This window comes from Onychostruthus taczanowskii, unplaced genomic scaffold (assembly GCF_017590055.1).
Source record: "Onychostruthus taczanowskii isolate IOZ18803 unplaced genomic scaffold, ASM1759005v1 scaffold62, whole genome shotgun sequence".
Lineage (NCBI taxonomy): Eukaryota > Metazoa > Chordata > Aves > Passeriformes > Passeridae > Onychostruthus > Onychostruthus taczanowskii.
The window spans coordinates 2,474,513-2,487,813 of NW_024503901.1; the positions used below are offsets into that span (position 1 = coordinate 2,474,513).

The following is a 13,301-nucleotide window of genomic DNA, read 5'->3' on the forward strand; positions in this document are numbered from 1 at the left end:
CTGACTCCACAATTTTCCTCAGACTGGTCCAATTTTACCCACTTCTGCAACGGTGCCACAAGGTCTGATCAACACTTCAGTCAAGTTTGTCAACATACGTCTGTCTAACTATAAACTAATGCAATCATTTTGACACCGAATCATCAAACATAATTTTTGCTGTTGTTTGGGGGGGTTTTGTGTTTGGCACAACTTTAAAAAAATCATTCAGTTGAAGCAATAGACTGTCTAAAGTTCAGTTGTTGAACACAGGGTAAGATTACATGGAACTTTTTCCAATGACAAACAATGTTGACAGTGTCCTCAGAATTTCAGTGCAAAAAGCATTTCTCCTTTCTAGTGTAAGCATGAATTTGATTTAAAAAAAAAATCTTTTTTACTGCATAGGAAACACAGTCATTTCATGCTTTCATATTTTGTACTTTCAAGTCTCAAAACTTGTCTTAGAGATACAGCACAGTTCAAGTGGCACAAAGGAAAGGAAAACTCTCAACCTGGCTGCTCTACACTTTACTTAACAACTCACTTTGAAACAGCATGTTTATTACATGTTTTCCTCTTAGCAGGAAAAGTGAGCATGCTTGTGTTTGCAGCTCCTCCTCTTTGAAAGACACACAGCTGCAGCTGTAGTAAACAACCACTAGTCAGGAGCTGAGAAGGTCAAAGCCTGGATGCTGCATCCATTTCAGCTTTTCTAAAACCAAAATTTTTATTTCTAGAAATTAATTCTTTTCCTCACTCTGTAGTTATGTCAAGGGAAGGCAAACCACAATCATTCTCCAACAAAAGAAACCAATATACAGTATTTCAAAAGCCACAAGCAAGACACTTCAGTAAAAATAAGTGTTTTCAGATCTCCATCTTTATTAATGAACAAACACATCATTCGCACTCTCCTATTTACTTGATTCAAATGAAGACTTGGTCAAAACCAATTTTGTACTGATGAGTCCTGTTCCACAAAGCAAACAACACTTACTGAAGGAAAGAGCAAGGAGGTTGGCCACGCAGAGAAGTGATGCCAGCAGCTGAGCAAGGTTCACGTAGGTCATCCAGCAGCCTGAAGCAAGGAGCCTACAGCACTCTGTGACTGGGAATGCTTGCAAAAGTGGACATCATGCACCCAGCCATGAGAAAGGGCATTCAGCTTTCCATTATTTTACAGGCCATCCAATATCTAAACAGTGGGATACCCTAGCAGCACTGAAAACTCCACCGAATTACGCAGATGTTCTGCAACACCCTGTGCCGCAGAGACCTCCCAAAGCACCCAGGAAAAGCACTGCCCACTTTCCCCAAATACATGGTCTTTATTTCTATTTAACTGTGGTGGTTACCATCACACACCACCTTGGTCTAGGCAAAGAGAAACACAGTCACTACCACAGGGTTCTGCAGCCCAAGCCCTCCAGTGACCCCATTCTAACATCTCCCGGGGAAGAGCTATTTCAGCCCCACATTTCTGCCTCCTCTCATCTGGAGTGAAACTGCTCATGCATGTTCAGGTCTGGCTGATCCTGACAGAAACAGCTGGCAGAGGACTCCACGATTAGCCTGTCCTGGAATCTTAAAGTTTATTTTTAAAAGTTGTTACACAGAGTCTTCTTGGGCTGTCAGGGGCCTTTCCAGAAAAGGTTTTTCTACAAGAAAGCAAAGAAAGGCCTGGAAATATTATAATAAACTACTGCTGGGGGGAAAAAGAATTAAAAATACATTATTTCCCATCCCCTCTATGTATACATCTGATATTGCCTCACTATCAGAAACAGAAAACAAACAGTATCTCCCATATCCTAAACTCCTTCCCAGCCCATCCCGAATAGGTACACTCACTCATCAAATGACCTACGACATGCATCTTTGTCAAAAAGCTTTTTTTTATCTCCCAGTTCCAGGTACCACGCATAGTTAAAAAAATTTTTAAAAAAGGAAAAAAACACTAAAAAGGGAGAGAAAAATAATTAGAAAGAGGAAAATGCCACCAGTGTTGTTCTGGAGGCCGAGGGGGGGGAGCGGGTGGGGGTGCTGGCCCGGGGAGGGGCGCGCATGGGTGTCACCAAGGGGGTGATGTCATCCACCAGCCTCCAGCCCGGGCACCTGCCAGCAGCAGCAGCGTAGCAGCGGCTGCCAAAGCCTCCGGCAGCACGGGGAGGAGGGAAAAAAAATAAAAAGACAGTGAAAAAAAAAAAAATCCGCAATGTTTCCCTTCGCTATGCGCGGTTGGTTTGTGACGATAGGTGACACGCCAGCTTGCAGAGAGCGGTTTCAACTTGATTACGTCCCATTAGAAAGATATTCAAGACACTCCCCCCCTCTCCCAGCACGAATAATAAATTTAAAAAAAAAAAAAAAGCAGCCTCGGTTTATGCAGCCTTACGTCACTAATAAAATGCTCCTATCGCCCCATCTGTGACCTATTCAGCACAGCTACTAATCCCACGCTGCGACCACTTTGCTGTTCCTGTGCATTTCAGAGTTGTAGACCAACCAGAGAGCAGAAAATGGAGCCCATATGCCAGCACTATATAAAGCAGCCTCGCAAAGTTGCCTCGAATAATGTACCTGCCGTGGCGAGACGAAAAGTGAAAAGCAAAAAAAAAAAAAACAACCCCAAAAAAAAGGGTGGTGGAGGGAGGAAGAAGAGTACCATTTACTTCACGATGGGTAGTTAAAAAAATAAACTAGTTTACTGTCTTACTTAGGGGAAGGGGAGCTGCCAAGAGCTAGGAGGATTTTACAAGCTCTATACACACCCCGATGAAGTGAACTTCTCTTCAGTGCTTCCTACCGAAACGGCTCGTACCTCCTCCCCAAGCGCACAAAACATCTATTTCCCAAGCAAGCCCGTTTGCGGGACTGAATGCCACGCCAAGATCCGAAAAAAAAAAAGCCCAAAAAACCGCTGTCTGGACCGGAGCATCGCATCCCTGCAGACCACGGGGAGGAGAATATAAAATAACCCGTCTGGAAGCTCCTATCCGCCTCCCCCAACATCCAACCACCAGCGGTGGTGCAGGATTTTGGGGGAGGCGGATAGGAGCCACATCTCATCCCAGTGGAAATTTCATCCCAGCAGCGGAAAGCTTTTGGAGGGCTTCACAGGGTGACGCTGATGCCATGGGGTAACCCATCTCCCGCAGCGGCTCTGGGCTCACGCCTTAAATGTAAATACCAGCGGTTTGCTCCCCAAGCTCCCGACTTCTGCAAGAGCGAGCATTTGTTCCGCAGAAGATAATTATTTATGTAGAAGGTAATACAGCACGACACACTTGCTTTTTTATTTTTCCCCCCCCATAGCGTGTCACAGTCCGATTTTTCTCCCCATACAGCGTTACGCTCCGATTTTCCCCTCCACAGAGCGCTACACTTTATACTTTTTTGATATTTGTTTTTATGTATTAATTGCCCAGCCCCGAATGCGCACGGGGGCCGCCCGCCCCCACCCACACCCCCCCGGGGACGGCAGCACAAAGGGCTGGGCGCTCCCGGCTCGCTGCTCATCACTCCCCGCTTATCGCTTTTCATTTCCCCCCCTCGCCTTTTTCACCGCCACCCCCACCGCTTTTTTCCCCCTCCTAGAGCCTCAGCGGGAAAGTTGAGGGAAAAGTTCGGGCCGGCGCCTAGCACCCTACCCCGGTATCGCTGCCGCCGGGGCACCGGCAGGGATGGAGGCAGGCGGGAGGAGGGGATGGATGGAGCGGGGGAGGGAGCGGGGGAGGGAGGGCACCGCCGTTAACCCCCGGCTCGCCCCGGCGGCGCCGGGGGAAGCGGGGGGGCGCCCTGCCCCCCCTGCTGTTCTTTAAAATTATTTAACTTCAGTATAGGAGCGATATTTTGTTTGTTTGTTTTTTTTAAATAGCGGCTGGCTGGGACAGCAGCAGCAAAACCCACACTCATTAGCCGTTTATCCTGCTAAGAAAGGGAATCGGCACAGACCTGAGCAGAAGCGGCAGAGCAGGAGAAGAAACTGTTTCCTTCCCTGACACAGGGTCCCCGCTCTGTGTCTGTCTGTCCGCCCGCCCCGCGCTCCCCGGGCAGTGCCCCGCGCACCCGCACCGGCGGAGGCAGCCGGCGGCCGTCCCCGGGAAATGAATGGGGGCAGCCCGGGGAGCCGCGGCGCTCGCTCGCCGCCGACTTACCCGCGTCACATGATGAGCCCGGGCAGGGTGGGCCGGGGGTGGAGGCTCCCGGCGCCGCCTGGCCGCGCCTCGCGTGGGGCCGCCGCGACACCCCGCCGGCCGCTCAGACAAAGGGTCCGGACCGGTGTCCCCCTCCCCAGCTACCGGCCCCTGCTCCGGCCACGGCGGGCGCCGGTGGCGTCGCTGGCATGCGGCGCGTCCCCGCCCCCACCGGCAGCCGGGCGGAGGGAGGGGAGGGAGGGAGGGGCCGCGCCCCCGCCCCGCGGGGGCGAGGGGGCGCCGAGGGCGGGGCGGGGTAAAGAGGCGCCGGGGGAAGCTCAGCGGGGTGCGGGGCCATGGGGGAGCCCCGGGGGAACTCGGGGCTCTGGGAGCGCCGAAGGGACAGTGGGGGGGCGAGGCTCTGGGGACGCCTTGGGGAGCCGCGGCGGTACGAGGCGGAGGGGAGCTCCGAGGGGTCGACGCGGGGCGATAGCAGCGCTGAAGGGGCCCGGGGGGACAGGCGGTCGCGACACTGAGGGGCGTCCCGCGGAAAGGACACACGGGGCGGTGTGTCCGCCTCACGGCCGCGCCGCCGGAGGGTCTGGCCGGGCCCGGCCCCCGCCGTTACCTGGGGCTGAGCGCTGCAAGCCTTTCCCTTCTCTTTTATTTTGTTTTCTTCGCACAGCCAGACTGCAGCTCGTAAGAAGTATGCGAGGCGTGGGGTTGTGGTTTTGTTTTGGGTTTTTTTTTTTTTGGTCAGGGCTCGTAAGCCCGAGTCGCGCCCCTGCAAACTGAGAACTTCCTCTATGGGGAAGATTTTTCTCACGTAAGGGCTGCGGATACGGAGTTGTAAAGGTTTTAGTAACAACATACAGAGGAACAGATTCCATAATCTTAAAGTTTGTTTGAAACACAAAGTCTTTTCTTTTAAAACATGAATGTAACAGAACTTTCAGAATCTTAGGAAACAAAAACATAAACCCTAAGAGTCAGTTAAACCTTTAGAAGCAAATCTCTGTTTCTTTTCACAAGCATTCTTACACGTGTTTGCACTGTGAAGTATTTTGGTGGAAAGATCCTGGTCCATGCCTGGGCAGCACTGAAGCTATTAAGCTGGCCTGACAGGTTACCTAGGGATTCTCTTACCTAGGGATTCTCTTGCCTTGGAAAGCCTTTTGTTAATGTAAAGCTGATGTGGCTGTTTTCTGCCTCCTCCCCCGTGGCTGGTGTTGCATAAAGTAAACACGGTGTGGCCAGAGCGCAGGTGAGCTTTGACCAGGGCCGCCTGCTTAGATGGTTTCTGGCCAATGGTCGGGGGCCATTCAATTTAAGGAAGCTTAATAGCCTTTTGAATAATCAGGGTGCTGTGCTGGCCCCTGGCAGAAGCCATGGCCAGAGGAGGTACAAAACGGCAAGTTCTTTATGAGTCCCACCCCTTATTCCCTCAAATTCACAGCTCAACAGTTCCTGAGAATCCCAGTCATAACAATTATTGGGTAAATAAAAAAAAGAGGGATGGATCCTGCATCTAGGAGGTTGGCCTGTCATGTGAAGGTGTTTGTAAATGCCCGTACAGCTTGTGTATTTACATAGAAAGCCAGGCGGAGCGCGGGTAAATAATTGCTGCTAAAATGCTATTACTTTCAGTAAATACAAACTAATATTTGCTGCTCATCACAATATTTACTGAGGAAGCCAGAAGAACCAGAACCAATGTTTGTTCCCAAAGAGGATTTCATGCCAGCTGCCAGAAACAACTCTACTTGTCTCTTTCCCTGTAATGGTCCTCTGCCTCTTCTTGGCATAAATGTTTTGGATAATATAACTCTTCACTATTTGTCTCTGAATCTTACCTCTATTTCCACAAGGGGAAAAAAAAGACAGAATAATAAATAAGAAATGTTAAAATGGCTATAAACAGAAATATATGTCTCCACAAGCCATAAGGGGGATTTGGCATAATTTGCTATTGTAATGTTGCCTCTGGTCTAACCATTTCCTTTGGAAAAAAAGCATAGAGTTAAAATACAATCTAATGACCCAAGCAACATATTTCTTATGCTAGTAGTTTAGATCAGAACCAGCTCCAGCTACTCCTGGTAAGTTGCATATGTGATTCATTAGATTTCACCCAAGTCAAAAGTTAACATTGTAACACTTGTTTTAAAAGATAAAATATGCAATCCCATAGGAAGCAGGCTACTATGGAAAACAGCTGGAAACATTCCCTGGACAGATGCATAGCTTATATTCAGATTTATCAATAAAATACGTGAGTATTAACAACATTCATCCTTCTTAACCACTTGGAACAGGGAGCACTGAGTGTTCTGCAGAAAAAAAACCTGGTTTCTACCTACCGAGGTTAAAGGATTAATGAATACTTGGCACATGAAAAATGAATAGTGATAGCAAGAAGAAGATTGCATGTAGACAGTGTGATAAGGTGCGTAACAGAGAAACATCGCATTATACACCTTGCTGTGCCCTGAGAAAAAGACAAAGCTCATTTCCATTGAATTTCAGATAAAATATTTTAAAACATCAATATTTATTTTGTCATACTTAGAAATATTTTATTCGTTTATATAAAATATCTAAAGAAATCTTCCAGAAGAGGGGTTGGCTGACTGACATTGGGTGATAAAATTTGTTCTTCGTGAATTTCATTATGTGCTATGTTGGCTGTTTACATGGTCTATTGCCTGCTACTAAAAACTATTACCCATATACATGAATTTGCAGGGCAGTATCTAAAGCAAAAAAAAATATGTGGCTACATTTGCAAGAGGAATGTATTACATGATTATATATCAATAGATTAATACAGAAGTAGGGATATTACACATTAGTATTTGATATATAACACAGATTTATAGAGAAATGTAGTTCTCAATCGCATGCTTTTATGGAAAACCTGTCCTACTAAATCACCATCTTGGCTCACTCCATACACCTGACCCCTCTGTTTCCAGTCTCCTCTAACTTAACAAAGCTGAGCATATATAATCTATTTGAAAATGTTCTGGCTTACATTTTAACACAGAAATACTTTGTAAGCATTTAGTATTTCTCAAGATTTAGAAAGTTCTTTGTTATTTTTGTTATTCTTTTTTTTTCCCTTGAAAGAAGAAACTTTGATTATATTTCCTCTGAATCAACAGGAGTTTTCAGCATTTTTTTTAGAAACACAGCCCTAAATTTTGAAACAGGAACCTTAACAGTGTATTGCCATATATTATTCTAAAATTAGAAATTTGTACTTTTGAAACCAGGAGAACAAATCAGCCCACAGACCATTTTTGGTTGCTTGTTTTTTCTAAAGCTCAACAAGTATGTTTTTGTGTGATTTTAGACTTTTTCTGTAGTTATTCTCCAATTCTGCCCTATTACCTACAGAGCAGTACTACTGAATCACTTTTATTGAGTCCAACTGCTTACAATATCAGGTGACTCTTTCCAGTCTTCCTGTAGCTGTTCTTCCCTAATGGAGTTTCCTAAAATTTACCAAAAACAAGGTACTACAAAATTTCCCATTAATGTTCCTCAGCCTCTGATCTTTCCTGGTTTTGTTCTTCACTGATAGAAAATTTTCTTCATTTTCTTCTTTGTTTTATAATTTTGTCTTAGATCCTAATCCATGTACAAATAAATAATACTGTTCAATGCAATTTAGCAACTTCTACCTTTAGGCATGCATTAAGGTTATTTTTTTATTAATAATCGATCATTTTTCAAAATGGAGAATGGCACCACCAGCAGAGTGCACACTGGAACCTCAGAACAAAAGAAAACAGAAAATCAATAGCATATTTTAACAATGTCTGCCTAAAACACATAAAAATACTTCCGAAATACATCAGTAATGTCCTGAATATTGAGAGATTTTGTAATTTAAATTAGCACCAATTATAAAAAAAATCACTTAAGTTACCTATTGTTTATTCCATTTCAGATTGTATTCAATTTTCTAATTCAAATAACACATAAAAAAAAATCAACCTTACTACCCAAACCAAAACCTAAATGCATTTTTATTTGGGATGCATGGTTAGACAAAAGCTTTAACAAATTACGTGATGCATTTTAAAAGACAGATTGTGTTCATTTGCTGAACTTAGAGAAACCTTTGGGTTGACAGATAATCAATTCAAATACCTACAGCTGAGGGATTGTATTACTAATTCCTTTCACAAGCCTTCCGTTTTGGATACCAGCAAATAAACGTGTTTTCTTTGCCAAGGAATTGACCACACCAGTAGATACAAACTTTCAGGTATGGTTGCTGTCTTGCAATCCAGGCTGTGATTATCTGCCAAGTGCTTCCTCCACTCTTTCTCCATTCAAACTGGTGTTTAGCTCTACATGAATATGTGGACCTTGCTCCTTTATCTGACAGCTGCCATCAAGCATGAGAGTACAGACTCTTTTGGGCCAGGACATCGACTTCTGTTCCTTTGAATCTACTTAGGAAGTGTTTCAACATGCATGGCACTCTGCCATCGAATGCTAAGCTTTGTAGTCAACTTCTAGATGGCTGTTAACCGAGGCAGTCAGTCTAAAATGTGGAAGCAAACTATCAAGCATCAGGGTTGTATTTCACACGCCTCACTCGAACATCAGCAGTAGTATTCCTTGGGTATGAATGTTGGAGATTTTGTGTCTTTTTTCTGTATGCCGTATAAACAAATTGTTTGTTCTTAAACAGGCTATCAGGAAATCTTTCCTTCAGCCCACAGACATTAAACCCCCCCTAAAAATACACAACCTAGCTCATTGCATAAATGGTAGTGTTAGTGTAAACAATGAAGCCTCTATGATACAATAAAGTATATAACGGAGAGTAGTTCAGTTACACTAAACAAGAGAGGAAAATTATAATCTGATATAATTAATAAGTGTGGGTTTTTTCTCCAGGGACAGAAATCAAAATATTCAATTTGCCAGATTTAGACTAGTGATGTTGCCAAGGCACATATTCTAGGAAAGTGGGGCCACAAAGTATTAATGCTTCACTCCCTTGATCCAAAAGCTCTGTGCCCTTTTTATAACCTTGAACTGAGATCATGCTTTTTTTTTTTTTTTTTTTTTTTTTTTTTTTTTTACTTGCTTTCTTTTAGAAAGATCCCTTAAAGGCTTATGATCTTATTCACAACCCAGAACAGGAGGAACAGTTCCTTATTTAGTATAATCTGAGACTGGCAAAATTTAATAGGGAATAGGAAGTCATCAAAGGATGTGTTCTGGGGAAGGTTTGATATGTGCATGTCTTTAATGTTTGGTTAACATTTTTGCAAAAAAAAAAAAAAAACAAAAAAAACAACCAAACAAAAAAATGGAGATGAGCACTTCCTGGCTCTGAACACCATATCAATGCAATGCCCATGAATGGAATGGATTGCTCTGGATTTTCATTTCAAAACTCTGTAGCTCAATTTATGAACCTAAATATCACTCTAATAAAATTTCTTATGCTATTTTAAGGTCTGTGTTATATTCCATGATCTCAGCTCCTTGCATTAAACACTGTGTTTGGTTGTTTTGGATACCAAAAAAAAAGGGGGTCATCATTTAAACTGCTTTATAAAGAGAGGCACACAGTAGTCTCACATGAACATTAGAGCTACTACATTTCTCATGGTAAGATAGAGACATAATATATGACAATCTTTCCCAATTTTCCCCGTAACTCCCACTGTCTTGTGTTCTCTATGGCTCCTGCTAATTTTGTGTTACACTGCATCTTTGTAAAACTGATGATGTCTAATTTGTACCCTGTGCATGGGTTCCATAGGCTCCAAAAGAAGTTCTGCATGTTAAAGACCAGGAGGAGAAGATACAAAGCCAAAAGAAAAGTTTCAGAAACAGCTGTGGGTAGTGCACAGGAATAAGGAGCATTCTGCAGTCAGGTTAGCAAAGGAAAACATTCAGCTGGACATGGATTTTGCATCTACTAGACAGCCAAAAATATCTAGGATATCTTCTTTGCAGGTATTATCATAACAATCTTTCATGCTTTTCCTGACAAATTTCAGATATGACAAATATTTTCAAGAACTTGTGGGTTTCGTCCCAGTTGTTTTAATTTAGCGAAGTTCTTTGTTCTCCATGGAGGTGTTAAATAAATTACAACAGAATAAATCTTCCAATACATAAGCACTTACATGTTTTCTCTTTATTCACACAGCGTTCCTCCTCCCCATCTTACAGATGCTTTCTGGTGTTACTAAAGCATTCATATTGATAACTTTTGATTTCATGGCCATTCAACTTGGCTTTTCCAGTACCAGAAACTCTTGGATTTAGGAAGCATTTACCCAGCATCAAGAATGGAAGAGATTAAGAATCAGATTAGAAATGGGGCAGAGCTCTGGGGAAAAGGACCTGCAGGTTGAACATGAGTCAGCCCTGGCAGCCCAGAGGGCCAACCCTGTCCTGGGGTGCACCAGGCACAGCATCCCCAGCCAGGCAAGGGAGGGGATTGTCCCCTCTGCTCTGCACTTGGATGGCCTCACCTCGAGTGGTGGGGCCAGTTTTGGGCACCACAATTTAAGACATTAAGCTATTAGAGAGCATCCAAAGGAGGGAAACAAGGATAGGTGTGAAGGGGGAGCCATATGAGAAGTGGCTGAGGCCACTTGGTCTGTTCAGCCTGGAGAAGAGGAGAGAGAAATGGGGGAGACCTCATTGCAGTCTGCAGCTTCCTTTTGAGGGGAAGCAGAGGGACAGGTACCAGTCTTGTGACCAGTGACAGGGCTCAAGAAAATGAATTAGCTGAGTCAAGGGAGGTTTAGGTTGAGTATCAGGAAAAAGGTTTGTCTCTCAGAGGGCAGTTGAGCACTGGAACAGGCTCCCCAGGGAAGTGAACACAGCACCAAGGCTGTCTGAATTCAAGAAGTGTTTGGACAACACTCTCAGGCACATGGTGTGACTCTTGGCGTTTCCTGTACAGGGCCAGGAGTTGGACTTTTTGATTCTGGTGGGTCTCTTTCAACTCAGGCATATTCTATGTTTCTGTGGCTGAAAATGAAAAATGGTTCTTTTCAACTCTTCTGTTACGTAATTAGGTTGCCTTGAAATGCCTGGGTTTGCACCTGAGCATCACGGACATATCCATGATCATCGTGATTTCTGGATAGTATGCTTTCTTGATATGAAATGTTGATGACTTACAAGCATTAAGAGGCTTTCTCTGGACTCAGTTGTATATATCACATTACAGATGAATAAATTGAGTAATTTTTTAATGAGTTATAGGGGTTTTTCTAATGCTGAATTTCACAGATTATTAACCATAGTTGTACCACTGGGTATCAATATAACAGTTGAAAAAAATCTAAGCATTGTATTGTAGCAATTGCTTACTTAACATCTGGGCTTGTTTGTGTGATTTTTGTTTTTTGAACTAAGAGAATGAATTTGTTTGAGTGACTGCAAAGCTCAGTAAGTACCAGTTATCAATTCTCCTTCTAATGACAACCGATGACATGATTTTTACAAATGGTTGAGCATTTGGCAAATGCTAACCATAGAAATCGAATGAGCTGAAAGAAACTCCAGTCCGCCCTATTGTCGCTACTGAGCTGACAGATGGGAAAAAGAGGAGGAGGTTGTGATGCTCTCTCAGAAGCCCAGGGGCACCGCAAAATGACTGCTGAAGTGCCTTGACAGACCATAAGTGAGAGAGGAGCAGATTTCTGAAGAGCAGACTTCACCTATATTTTGCTTTGCTACAAACATTACACTGTCTACCATAGCCTCCCCAAATGGGCTGGCCAAAATCTCTCTGGAGCACTTAGCACCAGAACTCATTTGAACCTCAGCAGTGGAGGTAAAATTGAATTTCCCTGACAGAAGGAGGAGCTGGAGCCAGGCTACCTCCTCCAGCAGCTGCTGGAATAGTGAGAGGGCAGGACTGTCCTTACAGCTGCCTCAGGCTGGTGGCCCAAATGCCAGCATCTGCTGCTGCCCTTGACACTGTCACCTGCCTGGGCCCTATCAGCATGGCCAGGGTGCTTTGCTATCCTGGCCGTCTGCTGCTGTGAACATCTGCTTGCTCTGCTGGTGCCTAAGCAGCAGGGAAAATCACCCAGAATGCAGAAAAGGCTGTAAACTCCAGAATAAGAATTGAGAAACGGGCAGTGGAAGTCTGTTGGGATCAGATCACTCGGCTTCGCCTTTCCTTTCCTTTTTTTTTTTTTTTTTAATCTCTACAATTAGTCTAATGCATCTTCTTTGGTTTTGTAAAAAGTGACTCGGGAAGTTAAAAGTACCAAACTTCAGTAGCTTTATCCATATGTGCTGCATGCCTCAGGCTAGACAGCACATATTGGTAGCCAGACTGAGAAGAACATTTACCACATTACCTCTTCAAAACTCACTTTATTTTTCTTGTTGAGCTGGCCCCCATCCAATGTGACACTCCAGCGTGAGCAGTGTAGTGACAGCAACAGCCTCCATGGAAACACACCCAAGCATGAGGCCAGCCGTGGGGTAGACAGAAAAGGCAGCTCTGTCCTTTTCCTTAGTCTGTGTGTTTTTGCTCTGAAGAAGCTTTCTTTTCATTTTTAAAGCATTATTATGAGTGCCTCTCCTATGCTGTTGTGTCTTTGCTGTGTCTCTTGTAGCAGTGCAAAGTTACACTGAACCTGGAAAACCTGGGGCTGTTTGCAAGGCATCACCATTCCTCAGCCTCCAAAACCTCCAGTCCTCTTTCACATGCTGGAGCCAGGAGGGAACCCATTTTTCCAACTGAGACACAAATAAATGCTGGCTGTTGTGGGTGGAGGTTTGAATGTGCACTAAGGAATGACTGGCTCTTGTGGACAGTGCCCTGCTGGCAGCCTTGGTGCTGCTGTGCCAAAGGTCCTGCTAACTGAATGCCTCTCCTTGGCAAGATGGAGAGAGCAAAGGGAAACAGCATCTCAGAAAATTTCCTTGATGTCCCAGATTTTGACATACGCCCTGTATTACCCAGGAACAAGTGTATTGGGAAAAGGGTGGGTGGAGGGGAGGTGTTAAGCAGGTTGCTCTCCTTGGGGAGACTTTGATGATCAGGATGCCCTGAGAACAAAACACCTCATCATCAGGGCTATCACCATGCCTTTCTCTCCATTATACTGAAAACTCACTCCCCAGGCAATAGCAGCATGAAAAGTTGTCTAATGCCATTGTAATATAATT

At 44.3% G+C, this 13,301-nt stretch overlaps 1 protein-coding gene across 1 annotated transcript in view; it reads right to left on the minus strand.

The window, feature by feature from the left end:
• The window catches only part of KLF12 (Kruppel like factor 12), a 236,016-nt gene extending 231,642 nt beyond the window's left edge, over positions 1–4,374 (minus strand). The window contains exon 1 of the mRNA XM_041419918.1: positions 4,140–4,374. The gene's annotated coding sequence lies outside the window, so the exon portion shown is untranslated. The remainder of the gene's footprint in view (positions 1–4,139) is intronic.
• Between the last annotated feature and the right edge of the window lie 8,927 nt (positions 4,375–13,301).